Source organism: Balaenoptera physalus (genome assembly GCF_965194825.1).
Source record: "Balaenoptera physalus genome assembly, chromosome: 5".
NCBI classification, from domain to species: Eukaryota; Metazoa; Chordata; class Mammalia; order Artiodactyla; family Balaenopteridae; genus Balaenoptera; species Balaenoptera physalus.
This window is the reverse complement of record NC_138884.1, coordinates 42,516,347-42,541,700: the sequence shown is the minus strand read 5'-3', so window position 1 is coordinate 42,541,700 and position 25,354 is coordinate 42,516,347.

The window sequence follows — 25,354 nt, the reverse complement described above, 5'->3', positions numbered from 1 at the left end:
CTTGTGCTTCCAGTTCCTAGTTGGAAGCTCAACTGCTCTCCTCTATAACTAAAGTGAAAGTCAGGGAACACTAGCCTCGAAGTAATGCCCTGATTATCCTGGCAAAACGGGAGGCGTGCAGCAGCTCCATGAGGCCTTCATCGCTGTTCTTTAGTTTAACCGTAGTAAGTTTTCCTAGACTCCTAGAGACCTTGCTTCAGCACCCCTATCGCAATCAGAAAACTGCCTAGAGCCGGGAAGCTCTGGTCCTGCGTGTATGCTGCGTACCAACTTACTATTTGGAGACTGATGGCACAAGGTTTCTTTGCCCATTTGGAAAGCTCTGTTCATGCGGCCTCCTTTATACCTGAAAAGCATTGTTGTTGCCGTGGTTTTAGTCACTGCCTGCACGGTTCTGAGAAGATATTGAGTTTTCCCGTCCGAAACCTTGTGCTTCCACTTCCTACTTGGTAGCTCACCCTGCTCTGCTCTATATCTAAAGTGAAAGTCCACGTGAGCCCTAGCCCCGAAGTAAGGCCATGATTTGCCTTGCCAAACGGGAGGTATGGAGAAGCTCCATCAGGCCTTCTTCACTGTTCTGCTTTAGTTTCACGGTAGTAAGCTTTTCCACACTCCTAGGGACCTTGTTGCACACCCGTTCTGCTACCATTATACTGAGTAAAGCCAGGACGCTCAGGGTCAGGTAAGGAACTTCAGCCCCGTAGGCCTTTTGGGACACCCCAGTGTTGGCTAGAGAAAGGCAACACACTGCACTCTTCCTTGAGAGAGCCAGTTTACCTCAGCTCTACACAGGATTAAGGAACACACTTCTAGACTGTCCTCCATTAAATGGATGTAACCTCATTCCCCTAGTTGAACTCTTTTGAGAAGAACACTCTTTTTAATCCCTTTTCCCCTATTACACTTAGAGTCACGCATCCTCAGGAGGTGGTCGGCTTGCATTCCAAGTACAATTTAAGCACAGTTCTTGGTATAACACGGCAGGACTTTGGAAGAAGCACAGGCCCCTATATCGCCCTCGCGCATCCTTTGTTTAGGCACTTGACTGCACGCAAAAAAGCGGTCGTAGAAAAAATTAGAATTAGGGAAAGCTCCAGTGGGTATCGTGAATCTCTTTTGACTTGTTAGCATCACCATGTACTTATGCTGCGTGTCATCTGGAAATGGCAGACTGATGGCCCAAAGATTGTTTCCAACTTTGAAAGCACCACTCATGCAGTCTTGAAACTACCTGAAAAGCACTGCTGTTACCAGGCTCTTAGTTACTGCCGGCTCAGAGAAGAAAATGAATTTTCACCAAAGAAACCTTGTCCTTCCAGTTCCTAGTTGGAAGCTCACCCTGCTCTCCTCTATACCAAAAGTGAAAATCAACGTGAGCAGTTACCTCCAAGTAAGGCCCTAATTATCCTTGCAAATCAGGAGGCATGAGGCAGCTCCATGAGGCCTTCATGGCAGTTCTGCTTTAGTTTAACGGTAGTAAGCTTTCCAAGACTCCTAGGAACCTTGCTTCAGCACACGTTTCGGTATCAGAAAACTGCCTAGAGACAGGAAGCTCTGGTCCTGCGTGGATGCTGCGTATCAACCTAGAAATTGTAGACTGATGGCACAAGCCTTCTTCTCCCATTAGGAAAGCTCCGTTCATGCGGCCTCGAAGCTACCTGAAAAGCATTGTTGTTGTCGGGGTTTTAGTCACTGCCTGCACGGTTCTGAGAAGATATTGAGTTTTCCCGTACGAAACCTTGCGCTTCCAGTTCCTAGTTGGAAGCTCACCCTGCTCTGCTCTATACCTAAAGTGAAAGTCCACGTGAGCCTTAGCCTCGAAGTAAGGCCCTGAATTGCCTTGTCAAACGGGAGGTATGGAGCAGCTCCATCAGGCCTTCTTCAGTGTTCTGCTTTAGTTTCACTGTAGTAAGCTTTTTAAGACTCCTAGGGACCTTGCTTCAGCACCTGTTTCGGTACCAGTATACTGAGTAGAGCCAAGAACCTCAGGGGCGGCTAACAACTTCAGCCCCGTAGGCCTTTTCGAACACTGCTGGGTTAGCTAGAGAAAGGCAACACACGGCACTCTTCCTTGGGAGAGCCAGATTACCTCAGCTCTACACAGGTTTCAGGAACACACTTCTAGACACTCCTCCATGCAATGGATGTAACCTCATTCCCATAGCTGAACTCTATTGAGAAAAACACTCTGCTTCTAATCCCTTTTCACCTTTTACACTGAGTCACGCATCCTCAAGGAGGCGATCGCCTTGCATTCCAAGTACAATTTAAGCACAGTTCTTGGTGTAACACTGCAGGTCTTTGGAGGATGCACAGGCCCCTATGTCTCCATGTCGCATCCTTTGTTTAGGCACTTGGCTGCATGCAGAAAAGTGGTCGTAGAAACAGGTTGAATAAGGGAAAGCCCCAGTGGGTATCGTGAATCTTTTTGACTTGTTAGCATCAACATGTCCTTATGCTGCGTGTCAATCTGGAAATGGGAGACTGATGGCACAAAGATTGTTTTCCAACTTTGAAAGCTCCACTCATGCAGTCTTGAAGCTACTTGAAAAGCACTCTTGTTACCGTCCTTTTACTTACTGCCTGCCTGCTTCTGCGTAGAAAATGAGTTCTCCCGAAAGAAACCTTGTGCTTCCGGTTCCTAGTTGGAAGCTCACCTGCTCTGCTCTATAACTGAAGTGAAAGTCAAGGGGAGCACTAGCCTCGAAGTAATGCCCTGATTATCCTGGCGAAAGAGGAGGCGTGCAGCAGCTCCATGAGGCCTTCATCGCTGTTCTCCTTTAGTTTAATGGTAGTATGTTTTCCAAGACTCCTAGAGACCTTGCTTCAGCACCCATATCGGAATCAGAAAACTGCCTAGAGTCGGGAAGCTGTGGTCCTGCGTGTATGCTGCGTACCAACTTACTATTTGGAGACTGATGGCACAAGGCTTCTTTGCCCATTTGGAAAGCTCTGTTCATGCGGCCTCCTTTATACCTGAAAAGCATTGTTGTTGCCGGGGTTTTAGTCACTGCCTGCACGGTTCTGAGAAGATATTGAGTTTTCCCGTCCGAAACCTTGTGCTTCCACTTCCTACTTGGAAGCTCACCCTGCTCTGCTCTATATCTAAAGTGAAAGTCCACGTGAGCCCTAGCCCCGAAGTAAGGCCCTGATTTGCCTTGCCAAACGGGAGGTATGGAGAAGCTCCATCAGGCCTTCTTCAGTGTTCTGCTTTAGTTTCACGGTAGTAAGCTTTTCCACACTTCTAGGGACCTTGTTGCACACCCGTTCTGCTACCATTATACTGAGTAAAGCCAGGAAGCTCTGGGTCAGGTAAGGAACTTCAGCCCCGTAGGCCTTTTGGGACACCCCAGTGTTGGCTAGAGAAAGGCAACACACTGCACTCTTCCTTGAGAGAGCCAGTTTACCTCAGCTCTACACAGGATTAAGGAACACACTTCTAGACTGTCCTCCATTAAATGGATGTAACCTCATTCCCCTAGTTGAACTCTTTTGAGAAGAACACTCTTTTTAATCCCTTTTCCCCTATTACACTTAGAGTCACGCATCCTCAGGAGGTGGTCGGCTTGCATTCCAAGCACAATTTAAGCACAGTTCTTGGTATAACACGGCAGGACTTTGGAAGAAGCACAGGCCCCTATATCGCCCTCGCGCATCCTTTGTTTAGGCACTTGACTGCACGCAAAAAAGCGGTCGTAGAAAAAATTAGAATTAGGGAAAGCTCCAGTGGGTATCGTGAATCTCTTTTGACTTGTTAGCATCACCATGTACTTATGCTGCGTGTCATCTGGAAATGGCAGACTGATGGCCCAAAGATTGTTTCCAACTTTGAAAGCACCACTCATGCAGTCTTGAAACTACCTGAAAAGCACTGCTGTTACCAGGCTCTTAGTTACTGCCGGCTCAGAGAAGAAAATGAATTTTCACCAAAGAAACCTTGTCCTTCCAGTTCCTAGTTGGAAGCTCACCCTGCTCTCCTCTATACCAAAAGTGAAAATCAACGTGAGCAGTTACCTCCAAGTAAGGCCCTAATTATCCTTGCAAATCAGGAGGCATGAGGCAGCTCCATGAGGCCTTCATGGCAGTTCTGCTTTAGTTTAACGGTAGTAAGCTTTCCAAGACTCCTAGGAACCTTGCTTCAGCACACGTTTCGGTATCAGAAAACTGCCTAGAGACAGGAAGCTCTGGTCCTGCGTGGATGCTGCGTATCAACCTAGAAATTGTAGACTGATGGCACAAGCCTTCTTCTCCCATTAGGAAAGCTCCGTTCATGCGGCCTCGAAGCTACCTGAAAAGCATTGTTGTTGTCGGGGTTTTAGTCACTGCCTGCACGGTTCTGAGAAGATATTGAGTTTTCCCGTACGAAACCTTGCGCTTCCAGTTCCTAGTTGGAAGCTCACCCTGCTCTGCTCTATACCTAAAGTGAAAGTCCACGTGAGCCTTAGCCTCGAAGTAAGGCCCTGAATTGCCTTGTCAAACGGGAGGTATGGAGCAGCTCCATCAGGCCTTCTTCAGTGTTCTGCTTTAGTTTCACTGTAGTAAGCTTTTTAAGACTCCTAGGGACCTTGCTTCAGCACCTGTTTCGGTACCAGTATACTGAGTAGAGCCAAGAACCTCAGGGGCGGCTAACAACTTCAGCCCCGTAGGCCTTTTCGAACACTGCTGGGTTAGCTAGAGAAAGGCAACACACGGCACTCTTCCTTGGGAGAGCCAGATTACCTCAGCTCTACACAGGTTTCAGGAACACACTTCTAGACACTCCTCCATGCAATGGATGTAACCTCATTCCCATAGCTGAACTCTATTGAGAAAAACACTCTGCTTCTAATCCCTTTTCACCTTTTACACTAAGAGTCACGCATCCTCAAGGAGGCGATCGCCTTGCATTCCAAGTACAATTTAAGCACAGTTCTTGGTGTAACACTGCAGGTCTTTGGAGGATGCACAGGCCCCTATGTCTCCATGTCGCATCCTTTGTTTAGGCACTTGGCTGCATGCAGAAAAGTGGTCGTAGAAACAGGTTGAATAAGGGAAAGCCCCAGTGGGTATCGTGAATCTTTTTGACTTGTTAGCATCAACATGTCCTTATGCTGCGTGTCAATCTGGAAATGGGAGACTGATGGCACAAAGATTGTTTTCCAACTTTGAAAGCTCCACTCATGCAGTCTTGAAGCTACTTGAAAAGCACTCTTGTTACCGTCCTTTTACTTACTGCCTGCCTGCTTCTGCGTAGAAAATGAGTTCTCCCGAAAGAAACCTTGTGCTTCCGGTTCCTAGTTGGAAGCTCACCTGCTCTGCTCTATAACTGAAGTGAAAGTCAAGGGGAGCACTAGCCTCGGAGTAATGCCCTGATTATCCTGGCGAAAGAGGAGGCGTGCAGCAGCTCCATGAGGCCTTCATCGCTGTTCTCCTTTAGTTTAATGGTAGTATGTTTTCCAAGACTCCTAGAGACCTTGCTTCAGCACCCATATCGGAATCAGAAAACTGCCTAGAGTCGGGAAGCTCTGGTCATACGTGTATGCTGCGTACCAACTTACTATTTGGAGACTGATGGCACAAGGCTTCTTTGCCCATTTGGAAAGCTCTGTTCATGCGGCCTCCTTTATACCTGAAAAGCATTGATGTTGCCGGGGTTTTAGTCACTGCCTGCATGGTTTTGAGAAGATATTGAGTTTTCTCGTACGAAACCTTGCGCTTCCAGTTCCTAGTTGGAAGCTCACCCTGCTCTGCTCTATACCTAAAGTGAAAGTCCACGTGAGCCTTAGCCTCGAAGTAAGGCCCTGAATTGCCTTGCCAAAAGGGAGGTATGGAGCAGCTCCATCAGGCCTTCTTCAGTGTTCTGCTTTAGTTTCACTGTAGTAAGCTTTTCAAGACTCCTAGGGACCTTGCTTCAGCACCTGCTTCGGTACCAGTATACTGAGTAGAGCCAAGAACCTCAGGGGCAGTTAACAACGTCAGCCCCGTAGGCCTTTTGGAACACTGCAGGGTTAGCTAGAGAAAGGCAACACACGGCACTCTTCCTTGGGAGAGCCAGATTACCTCAGCTCTACACAGGTTTCAGGAACACACTTCTAGACACTCCTCCATGCAATGGATGTAACCTCATTCCCCTAGCTGAACTCTACTGAGAAAAATACTCTGCTTCTAATCCCTTTTCACCTTTTACACTTAGAGTCACGCATCCTCAAGGAGGCAGTCGCCTTGCATTCCAAGTACAATTTAAGCACAGTTCTTGGTGTAACACTGCAGGTCTTTGGAAGATGCACAGGCCCCTAAGTTTCCTGGCGCATCCTTTGTTTAGGCACTTGGCTGCACGCAAAAATCGGACCTAGAAAAAATTAGAATTAGGGAAAGCCCCAGTGGGTAGCGTGAATCTCTTTTCACTTGTTGGCATCAACATCTCCTTATGATGCGTGTTAAACTGGAAATGTGAGACTGAGACACAAATCTTGTTTTCCTATTTTGAAAGCTTCACTCATGCAGTCTCGAAGCTACCTGAAAAGCACTGTTGTTACTGTCCTTTTAGTTACTGCCTGCCTGCTTCAGCGAAGAAAATGAGTTCTCCCGAAAGAAACCTTGTGCTTCCAGTTCCGAGTTGGAAGCTCACCTGCTCTGCTCTATAACTAAAGTGAAAGTCAAGGGGAGCACTAGCCTCGAAGTAATGCCCAGATTATCCTGGCAAAACGGGAGGCGTGCAGCAGCTCCATGAGGCCTTCCTCGCTGTTCTCCTTTAGTTTAACGGTAGTGAGTCCTAGCCTCGAAGTAGGCCCTGATTTGCCTTGCCAAACGGGAGGTATGGAGCAGCTCCATCAGGCCTTCTTCAGTGTTCTGCTTTAGTTTCACTGTAGTAACCTTTTCAAGACTCCTAGGGACCTTGTTTCAGCACCTGTTTCGGTACCAGTATACTGAGTAGAGCCAAGAACCTCAGGGGCAGCTAACAACTTCAGCCCCGTAGGCCTTTTGGAACACTCCAGTGTTGGCTAGAGAAAGGCAACACACGGCACTCTTCCTTGGGAGAGCCAGATTACCTCAGCTCTACACAGCTTTCAGGAACACACTTCTAGACACTCCTCCATGCAATGGATGTAACCTCATTCCCCTAGCTGAACTCTATTGAGAAAAACACTCTGCTTCTAATCCCTTTTCACCTTTTACACTTAGAGTCACGCATCCTCAAGGAGGCGATCGCCTTGCATTCCAAGTACAATTTAAGCACAGTTCTTGGTGTAACACTGCAGGTCTTTGGAGGATGCACAGGCCCCTAAGTCTCCATGTCGCATCCTTTGTTTAGGCACTTGGCTGCACGCAAAAATCGGACCTAGAAAAAATTAGAATTAGGGAAAGCCCCAGTGGGTAGCGTGAATCTCTTTTGACTTGTTAGCATCAACATCTCCTTATGCTGCGTGTGAATCTGGAAATGTGAGACTGAGACACAAATCTTGTTTTCCTATTTTGAAAGCTCCACTCATGCAGTCTCGAAGCTACCTGAAAAGCACTGTTGTTACTGTCCTTTTAGTTACTGCCTGCCTGCTTCTGCGAAGAAAATGAGTTCTCCCGATAGAAACCTTGTGCTTCCAAATCCTAGTTGGAAGCTCACCTGCTCTGCTCTATAACTAAAGTGAAAGTCAAGGGGAGCACTAGCCTCGAAGTAAAGCCCTGATTAACCTGGCAAAACGGGAGGCGTGCAGCAGCTCCATGAGGCCTTCCTCGCTGTTCTCCTTTAGTTTAACGGTAGTGAGTCCTAGCTTCAAAGTAGGCCCTGATTTGCCTTGCCAAACGGGAGGTATGGAGCAGCTCCATCAGGCCTTCTTCAGTGTTCTGCTTTAGTTTCACTGTAGTAACCTTTTCAAGACTCCTAGGGACCTTGTTTCAGCATCTGTTTCGGTACCAGTATACTGAGTAGAGCCAAGAACCTCAGGGGCAGCTAACAACTTCAGCCCCGTAGGCCTTTTGGAACACTCCAGTGTTGGCTAGAGAAAGGCAACACACGGCACTCTTCCTTGGGAGAGCCAGATTACCTCAGCTCTACACAGGTTTCAGGAACACACTTCTAGACACTCCTCCATGCAATGGATGTAACCTCATTCCCCTAGCTGAACTCTATTGAGAAAAACACTCTGCTTCTAATCCCTTTTCACCTTTTACACTTTGAGTCACGCATCCTCAAGGAGGCGATCGCCTTGCATTCCAAGTACAATTTAAGCACAGTTCTTGGTGTAACACTGCAGGTCTTTGGAGGATGCACAGGCCCCTAAGTCTCCATGTCGCATCCTTTGTTTAGGCACTTGGCTGCACGCAAAAATCGGACCTAGAAAAAATTAGAATTAGGGAAAGCCCCAGTGGGTAGCGTGAATCTCTTTTCACTTGTTAGCATCAACATCTCCTTATGCTGCGTGTGAATCTGGAAATGTGAGACTGAGACACAAATCTTGTTTTCCTATTTTGAAAGCTTCACTCATGCAGTCTCGAAGCTACCTGAAAAGCACTGTTGTTACTGTCCTTTTAGTTACTGCCTGCCTGCTTCAGGGAAGAAAATGAGTTCTCCCGAAAGAAACCTCGTGCTTCCAGTTCCTAGTTGGAAGCTCACCTGCTCTGCTCTATAACTAAAGTGAAAGTCAAGGGGAGCACTAGCCTCGAAGTAATGCCCTGATTATCCTGGCAAAACGGAAGGCGTGCAGCAGCTCCATGAGGCCTTCATCGCTGTTCTCCTTTAGTTTAACGGTAGTGAGTCCTAGCCTCGAAGTAGGCCCTGATTTGCCTTGCCAAACGGGAGTTATGGAGCAGCTCCATCAGGCCTTCTTCAGTGCTCTGCTTTAGTTTCACTGTAGTAAGCTTTTCAAGACTCCTAGGGACCTTGCTTCAGCACCTGTTTCGGTACCAGTATACTGAGTAGAGCCAAGAACCTCAGGGGCAGCTAACAACTTCAGCCCCGTAGGCCTTTTGGAACACTCCAGTGTTGGCTAGAGAAAGGCAACACATAGAACTCTTCCTTGGGAGAGCCAGATTACCTCAGCTCTACACAGGTTTCAGGAACATAATTCTAGACTGTCCTCCATGCAATGGATGTAACCTCATTCCCCTAGCTGAACTCTATTGATAAAAACACTCTGCTTCTAATCCCTTTTCACCATTTACACTTAGTCACGTATCCTCAAGGAGGCGGTCGCCTTGCATTCCAAGTACAATTTAAGCACAGTTCTTGGTGTAACACTGCAGGTCTTTGGATGATGCACAGGCCCCTAAGTCTCCATGTCGCATCCTTTGTTTAGGCACTTGGCTGCATGCAGAAAAGTGGTCGTAGAAAAAGGTTGAATACGGGAAAGCCCCAGTGGGTTTCGTGAATCTCTTTTGACTTGTTAGCATCAACATCTCCTTATGCTGCGTGTGAATCTGGAAATGTGAGACTGAGACACAAATCTTGTTTTCCCATTTTGAAAGCTCCACTCATGCAGTCTCGAAGCTACCTAAAAAGCACTGTTGTTACTGTCCTTTTAGTTACTGCCTGCCTGCTTCTGCGAAGAAAATGAGTTCTCCCGAAAGAAACCTTGTGCTTCCAAATCCTAGTTGGAAGCTCACCTGCTCTGCTCTATAACTAAAGTGAAAGTCAAGGGGAGCACTAGCCTCGAAGTAAAGCCCTGATTAACCTGGCAAAACGGGAGGCGTGCAGCAGCTCCATGAGGCCTTCCTCGCTGTTCTCCTTTAGTTTAACGGTAGTGAGTCCTAGCCTCGAAGTAGGCCCTGATTTGCCTTGCCAAACGGGAGGTATGGAGCAGCTCCATCAGGCCTTCTTCAGTGTTCTGCTTTAGTTTCACTGTAGTAAGCTTTTCAAGACTCCTAGGGACCTTGCTTCAGCACCTGTTTCGGTACCAGTATACTGAGTAGAGCCAAGAACATTAGGGGCAGTTAACAACTTCAGCCCCGTAGGCCTTTTGGAACACTGCAGGGTTAGCTAGAGAAAGGCAACACACGGCACTCTTCCTTGGGAGAGCCAGATTACCTCAGCTCTACACAGGTTTCAGGAACACACTTCTCGACTGTCCTCCATGCAATGGATGTAACCTCATTCGCCTAGCATAACTCTATTGAGAAAAACACTCTGCTTCTAATCCCTTTTCACCTTTTACACTTAGAGTCACGCATCCTCAAGGAGGCAGTCGCCTTGCATTCCAAGTACAATTTAAGCACAGTTCTTGGTGTAACACTGCAGGTCTTTGGAAGATGCACAGGCCCCTAAGTTTCCTGGCGCATCCTTTGTTTAGGCACTTGGCTGCACGCAAAAATCGGACCTAGAAAAAATTAGAATTAGGGAAAGCCCCAGTGGGTAGCGTGAATCTCTTTTGACTTGTTAGCATCAACATCTCCTTATGCTGCGTGTGAATCTGGAAATGTGAGACTGAGACACAAATCTTGTTTTCCCATTTTGAAAGCTCCACTCATGCAGTCTGGAAGCTACCTGAAAAGCACTCTTGTTACCGTCCTTTTAGTTACTGCCTGCCTGCTTCTGCGAAGAAAATGAGTTCTCTCGAAAGAAACCTTGTGCTTCCAGTTCCTAGTTGGAAGCTCAACTGCTCTCCTCTATAACTAAAGTGAAAGTCAGGGAACACTAGCCTCGAAGTAATGCCCTGATTATCCTGGCAAAACGGGAGGCGTGCAGCAGCTCCATGAGGCCTTCATCGCTGTTCTTTAGTTTAACCGTAGTAAGTTTTCCTAGACTCCTAGAGACCTTGCTTCAGCACCCCTATCGCAATCAGAAAACTGCCTAGAGCCGGGAAGCTCTGGTCCTGCGTGTATGCTGCGTACCAACTTACTATTTGGAGACTGATGGCACAAGGTTTCTTTGCCCATTTGGAAAGCTCTGTTCATGCGGCCTCCTTTATACCTGAAAAGCATTGTTGTTGCCGTGGTTTTAGTCACTGCCTGCACGGTTCTGAGAAGATATTGAGTTTTCCCGTCCGAAACCTTGTGCTTCCACTTCCTACTTGGTAGCTCACCCTGCTCTGCTCTATATCTAAAGTGAAAGTCCACGTGAGCCCTAGCCCCGAAGTAAGGCCATGATTTGCCTTGCCAAACGGGAGGTATGGAGAAGCTCCATCAGGCCTTCTTCACTGTTCTGCTTTAGTTTCACGGTAGTAAGCTTTTCCACACTCCTAGGGACCTTGTTGCACACCCGTTCTGCTACCATTATACTGAGTAAAGCCAGGACGCTCAGGGTCAGGTAAGGAACTTCAGCCCCGTAGGCCTTTTGGGACACCCCAGTGTTGGCTAGAGAAAGGCAACACACTGCACTCTTCCTTGAGAGAGCCAGTTTACCTCAGCTCTACACAGGATTAAGGAACACACTTCTAGACTGTCCTCCATTAAATGGATGTAACCTCATTCCCCTAGTTGAACTCTTTTGAGAAGAACACTCTTTTTAATCCCTTTTCCCCTATTACACTTAGAGTCACGCATCCTCAGGAGGTGGTCGGCTTGCATTCCAAGTACAATTTAAGCACAGTTCTTGGTATAACACGGCAGGACTTTGGAAGAAGCACAGGCCCCTATATCGCCCTCGCGCATCCTTTGTTTAGGCACTTGACTGCACGCAAAAAAGCGGTCGTAGAAAAAATTAGAATTAGGGAAAGCTCCAGTGGGTATCGTGAATCTCTTTTGACTTGTTAGCATCACCATGTACTTATGCTGCGTGTCATCTGGAAATGGCAGACTGATGGCCCAAAGATTGTTTCCAACTTTGAAAGCACCACTCATGCAGTCTTGAAACTACCTGAAAAGCACTGCTGTTACCAGGCTCTTAGTTACTGCCGGCTCAGAGAAGAAAATGAATTTTCACCAAAGAAACCTTGTCCTTCCAGTTCCTAGTTGGAAGCTCACCCTGCTCTCCTCTATACCAAAAGTGAAAATCAACGTGAGCAGTTACCTCCAAGTAAGGCCCTAATTATCCTTGCAAATCAGGAGGCATGAGGCAGCTCCATGAGGCCTTCATGGCAGTTCTGCTTTAGTTTAACGGTAGTAAGCTTTCCAAGACTCCTAGGAACCTTGCTTCAGCACACGTTTCGGTATCAGAAAACTGCCTAGAGACAGGAAGCTCTGGTCCTGCGTGGATGCTGCGTATCAACCTAGAAATTGTAGACTGATGGCACAAGCCTTCTTCTCCCATTAGGAAAGCTCCGTTCATGCGGCCTCGAAGCTACCTGAAAAGCATTGTTGTTGTCGGGGTTTTAGTCACTGCCTGCACGGTTCTGAGAAGATATTGAGTTTTCCCGTACGAAACCTTGCGCTTCCAGTTCCTAGTTGGAAGCTCACCCTGCTCTGCTCTATACCTAAAGTGAAAGTCCACGTGAGCCTTAGCCTCGAAGTAAGGCCCTGAATTGCCTTGTCAAACGGGAGGTATGGAGCAGCTCCATCAGGCCTTCTTCAGTGTTCTGCTTTAGTTTCACTGTAGTAAGCTTTTTAAGACTCCTAGGGACCTTGCTTCAGCACCTGTTTCGGTACCAGTATACTGAGTAGAGCCAAGAACCTCAGGGGCGGCTAACAACTTCAGCCCCGTAGGCCTTTTCGAACACTGCTGGGTTAGCTAGAGAAAGGCAACACACGGCACTCTTCCTTGGGAGAGCCAGATTACCTCAGCTCTACACAGGTTTCAGGAACACACTTCTAGACACTCCTCCATGCAATGGATGTAACCTCATTCCCATAGCTGAACTCTATTGAGAAAAACACTCTGCTTCTAATCCCTTTTCACCTTTTACACTGAGTCACGCATCCTCAAGGAGGCGATCGCCTTGCATTCCAAGTACAATTTAAGCACAGTTCTTGGTGTAACACTGCAGGTCTTTGGAGGATGCACAGGCCCCTATGTCTCCATGTCGCATCCTTTGTTTAGGCACTTGGCTGCATGCAGAAAAGTGGTCGTAGAAACAGGTTGAATAAGGGAAAGCCCCAGTGGGTATCGTGAATCTTTTTGACTTGTTAGCATCAACATGTCCTTATGCTGCGTGTCAATCTGGAAATGGGAGACTGATGGCACAAAGATTGTTTTCCAACTTTGAAAGCTCCACTCATGCAGTCTTGAAGCTACTTGAAAAGCACTCTTGTTACCGTCCTTTTACTTACTGCCTGCCTGCTTCTGCGTAGAAAATGAGTTCTCCCGAAAGAAACCTTGTGCTTCCGGTTCCTAGTTGGAAGCTCACCTGCTCTGCTCTATAACTGAAGTGAAAGTCAAGGGGAGCACTAGCCTCGAAGTAATGCCCTGATTATCCTGGCGAAAGAGGAGGCGTGCAGCAGCTCCATGAGGCCTTCATCGCTGTTCTCCTTTAGTTTAATGGTAGTATGTTTTCCAAGACTCCTAGAGACCTTGCTTCAGCACCCATATCGGAATCAGAAAACTGCCTAGAGTCGGGAAGCTGTGGTCCTGCGTGTATGCTGCGTACCAACTTACTATTTGGAGACTGATGGCACAAGGCTTCTTTGCCCATTTGGAAAGCTCTGTTCATGCGGCCTCCTTTATACCTGAAAAGCATTGTTGTTGCCGGGGTTTTAGTCACTGCCTGCACGGTTCTGAGAAGATATTGAGTTTTCCCGTCCGAAACCTTGTGCTTCCACTTCGTACTTGGAAGCTCACCCTGCTCTGCTCTATATCTAAAGTGAAAGTCCACGTGAGCCCTAGCCCCGAAGTAAGGCCCTGATTTGCCTTGCCAAACGGGAGGTATGGAGAAGCTCCATCAGGCCTTCTTCAGTGTTCTGCTTTGGTTTCACGGTAGTAAGCTTTTCCACACTTCTAGGGACCTTGTTGCACACCCGTTCTGCTACCATTATACTGAGTAAAGCCAGGAAGCTCTGGGTCAGGTAAGGAACTTCAGCCCCGTAGGCCTTTTGGGACACCCCAGTGTTGGCTAGAGAAAGGCAACACACTGCACTCTTCCTTGAGAGAGCCAGTTTACCTCAGCTCTACACAGGATTAAGGAACACACTTCTAGACTGTCCTCCATTAAATGGATGTAACCTCATTCCCCTAGTTGAACTCTTTTGAGAAGAACACTCTTTTTAATCCCTTTTCCCCTATTACACTTAGAGTCACGCATCCTCAGGAGGTGGTCGGCTTGCATTCCAAGCACAATTTAAGCACAGTTCTTGGTATAACACGGCAGGACTTTGGAAGAAGCACAGGCCCCTATATCGCCCTCGCGCATCCTTTGTTTAGGCACTTGACTGCACGCAAAAAAGCGGTCGTAGAAAAAATTAGAATTAGGGAAAGCTCCAGTGGGTATCGTGAATCTCTTTTGACTTGTTAGCATCACCATGTACTTATGCTGCGTGTCATCTGGAAATGGCAGACTGATGGCCCAAAGATTGTTTCCAACTTTGAAAGCACCACTCATGCAGTCTTGAAACTACCTGAAAAGCACTGCTGTTACCAGGCTCTTAGTTACTGCCGGCTCAGAGAAGAAAATGAATTTTCACCAAAGAAACCTTGTCCTTCCAGTTCCTAGTTGGAAGCTCACCCTGCTCTCCTCTATACCAAAAGTGAAAATCAACGTGAGCAGTTACCTCCAAGTAAGGCCCTAATTATCCTTGCAAATCAGGAGGCATGAGGCAGCTCCATGAGGCCTTCATGGCAGTTCTGCTTTAGTTTAACGGTAGTAAGCTTTCCAAGACTCCTAGGAACCTTGCTTCAGCACACGTTTCGGTATCAGAAAACTGCCTAGAGACAGGAAGCTCTGGTCCTGCGTGGATGCTGCGTATCAACCTAGAAATTGTAGACTGATGGCACAAGCCTTCTTCTCCCATTAGGAAAGCTCCGTTCATGCGGCCTCGAAGCTACCTGAAAAGCATTGTTGTTGTCGGGGTTTTAGTCACTGCCTGCACGGTTCTGAGAAGATATTGAGTTTTCCCGTACGAAACCTTGCGCTTCCAGTTCCTAGTTGGAAGCTCACCCTGCTCTGCTCTATACCTAAAGTGAAAGTCCACGTGAGCCTTAGCCTCGAAGTAAGGCCCTGAATTGCCTTGTCAAACGGGAGGTATGGAGCAGCTCCATCAGGCCTTCTTCAGTGTTCTGCTTTAGTTTCACTGTAGTAAGCTTTTTAAGACTCCTAGGGACCTTGCTTCAGCACCTGTTTCGGTACCAGTATACTGAGTAGAGCCAAGAACCTCAGGGGCGGCTAACAACTTCAGCCCCGTAGGCCTTTTCGAACACTGCTGGGTTAGCTAGAGAAAGGCAACACACGGCACTCTTCCTTGGGAGAGCCAGATTACCTCAGCTCTACACAGGTTTCAGGAACACACTTCTAGACACTCCTCCATGCAATGGATGTAACCTCATTCCCATAGCTGAACTCTATTGAGAAAAACACTCTGCTTCTAATCCCTTTTCACCTTTTACACTAAGAGTCACGCATCCTCAAGGAGGCGATCGCCTTGCATTCCAAGTACAATTTAAGCACAGTTCTTGGTGTAACACTGCAGGTCTTTGGAGGATGCACAGGCCCCTATGTCTCCATGTCGCATCCTTTGTTTAGGCACTTGGCTGCATGCAGAAAAGTGGTCGTAGAAACAGGTTGAATAAGGGAAAGCCCCAGTGGGTATCGTGAATCTTTTTGACTTGTTAGCATCAACATGTCCTTATGCTGCGTGTCAATCTGGAAATGGGAGACTGATGGCACAAAGATTGTTTTCCAACTTTGAAAGCTCCACTCATGCAGTCTTGAAGCTACTTGAAAAGCACTCTTGTTACCGTCCTTTTACTTACTGCCTGCCTGCTTCTGCGTAGAAAATGAGTTCTCCCGAAAGAAACCTTGTGCTTCCGGTTCCTAGTTGGAAGCTCACCTGCTCTGCTCTATAACTGAAGTGAAAGTCAAGGGGAGCACTAGCCTCGGAGTAATGCCCTGATTATCCTGGCGAAAGAGGAGGCGTGCAGCAGCTCCATGAGGCCTTCATCGCTGTTCTCCTTTAGTTTAATGGTAGTATGTTTTCCAAGACTCCTAGAGACCTTGCTTCAGCACCCATATCGGAATCAGAAAACTGCCTAGAGTCGGGAAGCTCTGGTCATACGTGTATGCTGCGTACCAACTTACTATTTGGAGACTGATGGCACAAGGCTTCTTTGCCCATTTGGAAAGCTCTGTTCATGCGGCCTCCTTTATACCTGAAAAGCATTGATGTTGCCGGGGTTTTAGTCACTGCCTGCATGGTTTTGAGAAGATATTGAGTTTTCTCGTACGAAACCTTGCGCTTCCAGTTCCTAGTTGGAAGCTCACCCTGCTCTGCTCTATACCTAAAGTGAAAGTCCACGTGAGCCTTAGCCTCGAAGTAAGGCCCTGAATTGCCTTGCCAAAAGGGAGGTATGGAGCAGCTCCATCAGGCCTTCTTCAGTGTTCTGCTTTAGTTTCACTGTAGTAAGCTTTTCAAGACTCCTAGGGACCTTGCTTCAGCACCTGCTTCGGTACCAGTATACTGAGTAGAGCCAAGAACCTCAGGGGCAGTTAACAACGTCAGCCCCGTAGGCCTTTTGGAACACTGCAGGGTTAGCTAGAGAAAGGCAACACACGGCACTCTTCCTTGGGAGAGCCAGATTACCTCAGCTCTACACAGGTTTCAGGAACACACTTCTAGACACTCCTCCATGCAATGGATGTAACCTCATTCCCCTAGCTGAACTCTACTGAGAAAAATACTCTGCTTCTAATCCCTTTTCACCTTTTACACTTAGAGTCACGCATCCTCAAGGAGGCAGTCGCCTTGCATTCCAAGTACAATTTAAGCACAGTTCTTGGTGTAACACTGCAGGTCTTTGGAAGATGCACAGGCCCCTAAGTTTCCTGGCGCATCCTTTGTTTAGGCACTTGGCTGCACGCAAAAATCGGACCTAGAAAAAATTAGAATTAGGGAAAGCCCCAGTGGGTAGCGTGAATCTCTTTTCACTTGTTGGCATCAACATCTCCTTATGATGCGTGTTAAACTGGAAATGTGAGACTGAGACACAAATCTTGTTTTCCTATTTTGAAAGCTTCACTCATGCAGTCTCGAAGCTACCTGAAAAGCACTGTTGTTACTGTCCTTTTAGTTACTGCCTGCCTGCTTCAGCGAAGAAAATGAGTTCTCCCGAAAGAAACCTTGTGCTTCCAGTTCCGAGTTGGAAGCTCACCTGCTCTGCTCTATAACTAAAGTGAAAGTCAAGGGGAGCACTAGCCTCGAAGTAATGCCCAGATTATCCTGGCAAAACGGGAGGCGTGCAGCAGCTCCATGAGGCCTTCCTCGCTGTTCTCCTTTAGTTTAACGGTAGTGAGTCCTAGCCTCGAAGTAGGCCCTGATTTGCCTTGCCAAACGGGAGGTATGGAGCAGCTCCATCAGGCCTTCTTCAGTGTTCTGCTTTAGTTTCACTGTAGTAACCTTTTCAAGACTCCTAGGGACCTTGTTTCAGCACCTGTTTCGGTACCAGTATACTGAGTAGAGCCAAGAACCTCAGGGGCAGCTAACAACTTCAGCCCCGTAGGCCTTTTGGAACACTCCAGTGTTGGCTAGAGAAAGGCAACACACGGCACTCTTCCTTGGGAGAGCCAGATTACCTCAGCTCTACACAGCTTTCAGGAACACACTTCTAGACACTCCTCCATGCAATGGATGTAACCTCATTCCCCTAGCTGAACTCTATTGAGAAAAACACTCTGCTTCTAATCCCTTTTCACCTTTTACACTTAGAGTCACGCATCCTCAAGGAGGCGATCGCCTTGCATTCCAAGTACAATTTAAGCACAGTTCTTGGTGTAACACTGCAGGTCTTTGGAGGATGCACAGGCCCCTAAGTCTCCATGTCGCATCCTTTGTTTAGGCACTTGGCTGCACGCAAAAATCGGACCTAGAAAAAATTAGAATTAGGGAAAGCCCCAGTGGGTAGCGTGAATCTCTTTTGACTTGTTAGCATCAACATCTCCTTATGCTGCGTGTGAATCTGGAAATGTGAGACTGAGACACAAATCTTGTTTTCCTATTTTGAAAGCTCCACTCATGCAGTCTCGAAGCTACCTGAAAAGCACTGTTGTTACTGTCCTTTTAGTTACTGCCTGCCTGCTTCTGCGAAGAAAATGAGTTCTCCCGATAGAAACCTTGTGCTTCCAAATCCTAGTTGGAAGCTCACCTGCTCTGCTCTATAACTAAAGTGAAAGTCAAGGGGAGCACTAGCCTCGAAGTAAAGCCCTGATTAACCTGGCAAAACGGGAGGCGTGCAGCAGCTCCATGAGGCCTTCCTCGCTGTTCTCCTTTAGTTTAACGGTAGTGAGTCCTAGCTTCAAAGTAGGCCCTGATTTGCCTTGCCAAACGGGAGGTATGGAGCAGCTCCATCAGGCCTTCTTCAGTGTTCTGCTTTAGTTTCACTGTAGTAACCTTTTCAAGACTCCTAGGGACCTTGTTTCAGCATCTGTTTCGGTACCAGTATACTGAGTAGAGCCAAGAACCTCAGGGGCAGCTAACAACTTCAGCCCCGTAGGCCTTTTGGAACACTCCAGTGTTGGCTAGAGAAAGGCAACACACGGCACTCTTCCTTGGGAGAGCCAGATTACCTCAGCTCTACACAGGTTTCAGGAACACACTTCTAGACACTCCTCCATGCAATGGATGTAACCTCATTCCCCTAGCTGAACTCTATTGAGAAAAACACTCTGCTTCTAATCCCTTTTCACCTTTTACACTTTGAGTCACGCATCCTCAAGGAGGCGATCGCCTTGCATTCCAAGTACAATTTAAGCACAGTTCTTGGTGTAACACTGCAGGTCTTTGGAGGATGCACAGGCCCCTAAGTCTCCATGTCGCATCCTTTGTTTAGGCACTTGGCTGCACGCAAAAATCGGACCTAGAAAAAATTAGAATTAGGGAAAGCCCCAGTGGGTAGCGTGAATCTCTTTTGACTTGTTAGCATCAACATCTCCTTATGCTGCGTGTGAATCTGGAAATGTGAGACTGAGACACAAATCTTGTTTTCCTATTTTGAAAGCTCCACTCATGCAGTCTCGAAGCTACCTGAAAAGCACTGTTGTTACTGTCCTTTTAGTTACTGCCTGCCTGCTTCAGCGAAGAAAATGAGTTCTCCCGAAAGAAACCTTGTGCTTCCAGTTCCTAGTTGGAAGCTCACCTGCTCTGCTCTATAACTAAAGTGAAAGTCAAGGGGAGCACTAGCCTCGAAGTAATGCCCAGATTATCCTGGCAAAACGGGAGGCGTGCAGCAGCTCCATGAGGCCTTCCTCGCTGTTCTCCTTTAGTTTAACGGTAGTGAGTCCTAGCTTCAAAGTAGGCCCTGATTTGCCTTGCCAAACGGGAGGTATGGAGCAGCTCCATCAGGCCTTCTTCAGTGTTCTGCTTTAGTTTCACTGTAGTAACCTTTTCAAGACTCCTAGGGACCTTGTTTCAGCACCTGTTTCGGTACCAGTATACTGAGTAGAGCCAAGAACCTCAGGGGCAGCTAACAACTTCAGCCCCGTAGGCCTTTTGGAACACTCCAGTGTTGGCTAGAGAAAGGCAACACACGGCACTCTTCCTTGGGAGAGCCAGATTACCTCAGCTCTACACAGGTTTCAGGAACACACTTCTAGACACTCCTCCATGCAATGGATGTAACCTCATTCCCCTAGCTGAACTCTATTGAGAAAAACACTCTGCTTCTAATCCCTTTTCACCTTTTACACTTAGAGTCACGCATCCTCAAGGAGGCGATCGCCTTGCATTCCAAGTACAATTTAAGCACAGTTCTTGGTGTAACACTGCAGGTCTTTGGAGGATGCACAGGCCCCTAAGTCTCCATGTCGCATCCTTTGTTTAGGCACTTGGCTGCACGCAAAAATCGGACCTAGAAAAAATTAGAATTAGGGAAAGCCCCAGTGGGTAGCGTGAATCTCTTTTGACTTGTTAGCATCAACATCTCCTTATGCTGCGTGTGAATCTGGAAATGTGAGACTGAGACACAAATCTTGCTTTCCTATTTTGAAAGCTCCACTCATGCAGTCTCGAAGCTACCTGAAAAGCACTGTTGTTACTGTCCTTTTAGTTACTGCCTGCCTGCTTCAGCGAAGAAAATGAGTTCTCCCGAAAGAAACCTTGTGCTTCCAGTTCCTAGTTGGAAGCTCACCTGCTCTGCTCTATAACTAAAGTGAAAGTCAAGGGGAGCACTAGCCTCGAAGTAAAGCCCTGATTAACCTGGCAAAACGGGAGGCGTGCAACAGCTCCATGAGGCCTTCCTCGCTGTTCTCCTTTAGTTTAACGGTAGTGAGTCCTAGCCTCGAAGTAGGCCCTGATTTGCCTTGCCAAACGGGAGGTATGGAGCAGCTCCATCAGGCCTTCTTCAGTGTTCTGCTTTAGTTTCACTGTAGTAAGCTTTTCAAGACTCCTAGGGACCTTGCTTCAGCACCTGCTTCGGTACCAGTATACTGAGTAGAGCCAAGAACCTCAGGGGCAGTTAACAACTTCAGCCCCGTAGGCCTTTTGGAACACTGCAGGGTTAGCTAGAGAAAGGCAACACACGGCACTCTTCCTTGGGAGAGCCAGATTACCTCAGCTCTACACAGCTTTCAGGAACACACTTCTAGACACTCCTCCATGCAATGGATGTAACCTCATTCCCCTAGCTGAACTCTACTGAGAAAAACACTCTGCTTCTAATCCCTTTTCACCTTTTACACTTAGAGTCACGCATCCTCAAGGAGGCAGTCGCCTTGCATTCCAAGTACAATTTAAGCACAGTTCTTGGTGTAACACTGCAGGTCTTTGGAAGATGCACAGGCCCCTATGTCTCCATGTCGCATCCTTTGTTTAGGCACTTGGCTGCATGCAGAAAAGTGGTCGTAGAAACAGGTTGAATAAGGGAAAGCCCCAGTGGGTATCGTGAATCTTTTTGACTTGTTAGCATCAACATGTCCTTATGCTGCGTGTCAATCTGGAAATGGGAGACTGATGGCACAAAGATTGTTTTCCTACTTTGAAAGCTCCACTCATGCAGTCTTGAAGCTACTTGAAAAGCACTCTTGTTACCGTCCTTTTACTTACTGCCTGCCTGCTTCTGCGTAGAAAATGAGTTCTCCCGAAAGAAACCTTGTGCTTCCGGTTCCTAGTTGGAAGCTCACCTGCTCTGCTCTATAACTGAAGTGAAAGTCAAGGGGAGCACTAGCCTCGAAGTAATGCCCTGATTATCCTGGCGAAAGAGGAGGCGTGCAGCAGCTCCATGAGGCCTTCATCGCTGTTCTCCTTTAGTTTAATGGTAGTATGTTTTCCAAGACTCCTAGAGACCTTGCTTCAGCACCCATATCGGAATCAGAAAACTGCCTAGAGTCGGGAAGCTCTGGTCATGCGTGTATGCTGCGTACCAACTTACTATTTGGAGACTGATGGCACAAGGCTTCTTTGCCCATTTGGAAAGCTCTGTTCATGCGGCCTCCTTTATACCTGAAAAGCATTGTTGTTGCCGGGGTTTTAGTCACTGCCTGCATGGTTTTGAGAAGATATTGAGTTTTCTCGTACGAAACCTTGCGCTTCCAGTTCCTAGTTGGAAGCTCACCCTGCTCTGCTCTATACCTAAAGTGAAAGTCCACGTGAGCCTTAGCCTCGAAGTAAGGCCCTGAATTGCCTTGCCAAAAGGGAGGTATGGAGCAGCTCCATCAGGCCTTCTTCAGTGTTCTGCTTTAGTTTCACTGTAGTAAGCTTTTCAAGACTCCTAGGGACCTTGCTTCAGCACCTGCTTCGGTACCAGTATACTGAGTAGAGCCAAGAACCTCAGGGGCAGTTAACAACTTCAGCCCCGTAGGCCTTTTGGAACACTGCAGGGTTAGCTAGAGAAAGGCAACACACGGCACTCTTCCTTGGGAGAGCCAGATTACCTCAGCTCTACACAGGTTTCAGGAACACACTTCTAGACACTCCTCCATGCAATGGATGTAACCTCATTCCCCTAGCTGAATTCTACTGAGAAAAATACTCTGCTTCTATTCCCTTTTCACCTTTTACACTTAGAGTCACGCATCCTCAAGGAGGCAGTCGCCTTGCATTCCAAGTACAATTTAAGCACAGTTCTTGGTGTAACACTGCAGGTCTTTGGAAGATGCACAAGCCCCTAAGTCTCCATGTCGCATCCTTTGTTTAGGCACTTGGCTGCACGCAAAAATCGGACCTAGAAAAAATTAGAATTAGGGAAAGCCCCAGTGGGTAGCGTGAATCTCTTTTCACTTGTTAGCATCAACATCTCCTTATGCTGCGTGTGAATCTGGAAATGTGAGACTGAGACACAAATCTTGTTTTCCCATTTTGAAAGCTCCACTCATGCAGTCTCGAAGCTACCTGAAAAGCACTGTTGTTACTGTCCTTTTAGTTACTGCCTGCCTGCTTCTGCGAAGAAAATGAGTTCTCCCGAAAGAAACCTTGTGCTTCCAAATCCTAGTTGGAAGCTCACCTGCTCTGCTCTATAACTAAAGTGAAAGTCAAGGGGAGCACTAGCCTCGAAGTAAAGCCCTGATTAACCTGGCAAAACGGGAGGCGTGCAGCAGCTCCATGAGGCCTTCCTCGCTGTTCTCCTTTAGTTTAACGGTAGTGAGTCCTAGCCTCAAAGTAGGCCCTGATTTGCCTTGCCAAACGGGAGGTATGGAGCAGCTCCATCAGGCCTTCTTCAGTGTTCTGCTTTAGTTTCACTGTAGTAAGCTTTTCAAGACTCCTAGGGACCTTGCTTCAGCACCTGTTTCGGTACCAGTATACTGAGTAGAGCCAAGAACATTAGGGGCAGTTAACAACTTCAGCCCCGTAGGCCTTTTGGAACACTGCAGGGTTAGCTAGAGAAAGGCAACACACGGCACTCTTCCTTGGGAGAGCCAGATTACCTCAGCTCTACACAGGTTTCAGGAACACACTTCTAGACACTCCTCCATGCAATGGATGTAACCTCATTCGCCTAGCATAACTCTATTGAGAAAAACACTCTGCTTCTAATCCCTTTTCACCTTTTACACTTAGAGTCACGCATCCTCAAGGAGGCAGTCGCCTTGCATTCCAAGTACAATTTAAGCACAGTTCTTGGTGTAACACTGCAGGTCTTTGGAAGATGCACAGGCCCCTAAGTTTCCTGGCGCATCCTTTGTTTAGGCACTTGGCTGCACGCAAAAATCGGACCTAGAAAAAATTAGAATTAGGGAAAGCCCCAGTGGGTAGCGTGAATCTCTTTTGACTTGTTAGCATCAACATCTCCTTATGCTGCGTGTGAATCTGGAAATGTGAGACTGAGACACAAATCTTGTTTTCCTATTTTGAAACTCCACTCATGCAGTCTCGAAGCTACCTGAAAAGCACTGTTGTTACTGTCCTTTTAGTTACTGCCTGCCTGCTTCTGCGAAGAAAATGAGTTCTCCCGATAGAAACCTTGTGCTTCCAAATCCTAGTTGGAAGCTCACCTGCTCTGCTCTATAACTAAAGTGAAAGTCAAGGGGAGCACTAGCCTCGAAGTAAAGCCCTGATTAACCTGGCAAAACGGGAGGCGTGCAGCAGCTCCATGAGGCCTTCCTCGCTGTTCTCCTTTAGTTTAACGGTAGTGAGTCCTAGCCTCGAAGTAGGCCCTGATTTGCCTTGCCAAACGGGAGGTATGGAGCAGCTCCATCAGGCCTTCTTCAGTGTTCTGCTTTAGTTTCACTGTAGTAAGCTTTTCAAGACTCCTAGGGACCTTGCTTCAGCACCTGTTTCGGTACCAGTATACTGAGTAGAGCCAAGAACCTCAGGGGCAGTTAACAACTTCAGCCCCGTAGGCCTTTTGGAACACTGCAGGGTTAGCTAGAGAAAGGCAACACACGGCACTCTTCCTTGGGAGAGCCAGATTACCTCAGCTCTACACAGCTTTCAGGAACACACTTCTAGACACTCCTCCATGCAATGGATGTAACCTCATTCCCCTAGCTGAACTCCACTGAGAAAAACACTCTGCTTCTAATCCCTTTTCACCATTTACACTTAGAGTCACGCATCCTCAAGGAGGCAGTCGCCTTGCATTCCAAGTACAATTTAAGCACAGTTCTTAGTGTAACACTGCAGGTCTTTGGAAGATGCACAGGCCCCTAAGTCTCCATGTCGCATCCTTTGTTTAGGCACTTGGCTGCACGCAAAAATCGGACCTAGAAAAAATTAGAATTAGGGAAAGCCCCAGTGGGTAGCGTGAATCTCTTTTCACTTGTTAGCATCAACATCTCCTTATGCTGCGTGTGAATCTGGAAATGTGAGACTGAGACACAAATCTTGTTTTCCTATTTTGAAAGCTTCACTCATGCAGTCTCGAAGCTACCTGAAAAGCACTGTTGTTACTGTCCTTTTAGTTACTGCCTGCCTGCTTCAGGGAAGAAAATGAGTTCTCCCGAAAGAAACCTCGTGCTTCCAGTTCCTAGTTGGAAGCTCACCTGCTCTGCTCTATAACTAAAGTGAAAGTCAAGGGGAGCACTAGCCTCGAAGTAATGCCCTGATTATCCTGGCAAAACGGAAGGCGTGCAGCAGCTCCATGAGGCCTTCATCGCTGTTCTCCTTTAGTTTAACGGTAGTGAGTCCTAGCCTCGAAGTAGGCCCTGATTTGCCTTGCCAAACGGGAGTTATGGAGCAGCTCCATCAGGCCTTCTTCAGTGCTCTGCTTTAGTTTCACTGTAGTAAGCTTTTCAAGACTCCTAGGGACCTTGCTTCAGCACCTGTTTCGGTACCAGTATACTGAGTAGAGCCAAGAACCTCAGGGGCAGCTAACAACTTCAGCCCCGTAGGCCTTTTGGAACACTCCAGTGTTGGCTAGAGAAAGGCAACACATAGAACTCTTCCTTGGGAGAGCCAGATTACCTCAGCTCTACACAGGTTTCAGGAACATAATTCTAGACTGTCCTCCATGCAATGGATGTAACCTCATTCCCCTAGCTGAACTCTATTGATAAAAACACTCTGCTTCTAATCCCTTTTCACCATTTACACTTAGTCACGTATCCTCAAGGAGGCGGTCGCCTTGCATTCCAAGTACAATTTAAGCACAGTTCTTGGTGTAACACTGCAGGTCTTTGGATGATGCACAGGCCCCTAAGTCTCCATGTCGCATCCTTTGTTTAGGCACTTGGCTGCATGCAGAAAAGTGGTCGTAGAAAAAGGTTGAATACGGGAAAGCCCCAGTGGGTTTCGTGAATCTCTTTTGACTTGTTAGCATCAACATCTCCTTATGCTGCGTGTGAATCTGGAAATGTGAGACTGAGACACAAATCTTGTTTTCCCATTTTGAAAGCTCCACTTATGCAGTCTCGAAGCTACCTAAAAAGCACTGCTGTTACTGTCCTTTTAGTTACTGCCTGCCTGCTTCTGCGAAGAAAATGAGTTCTCCCGAAAGAAA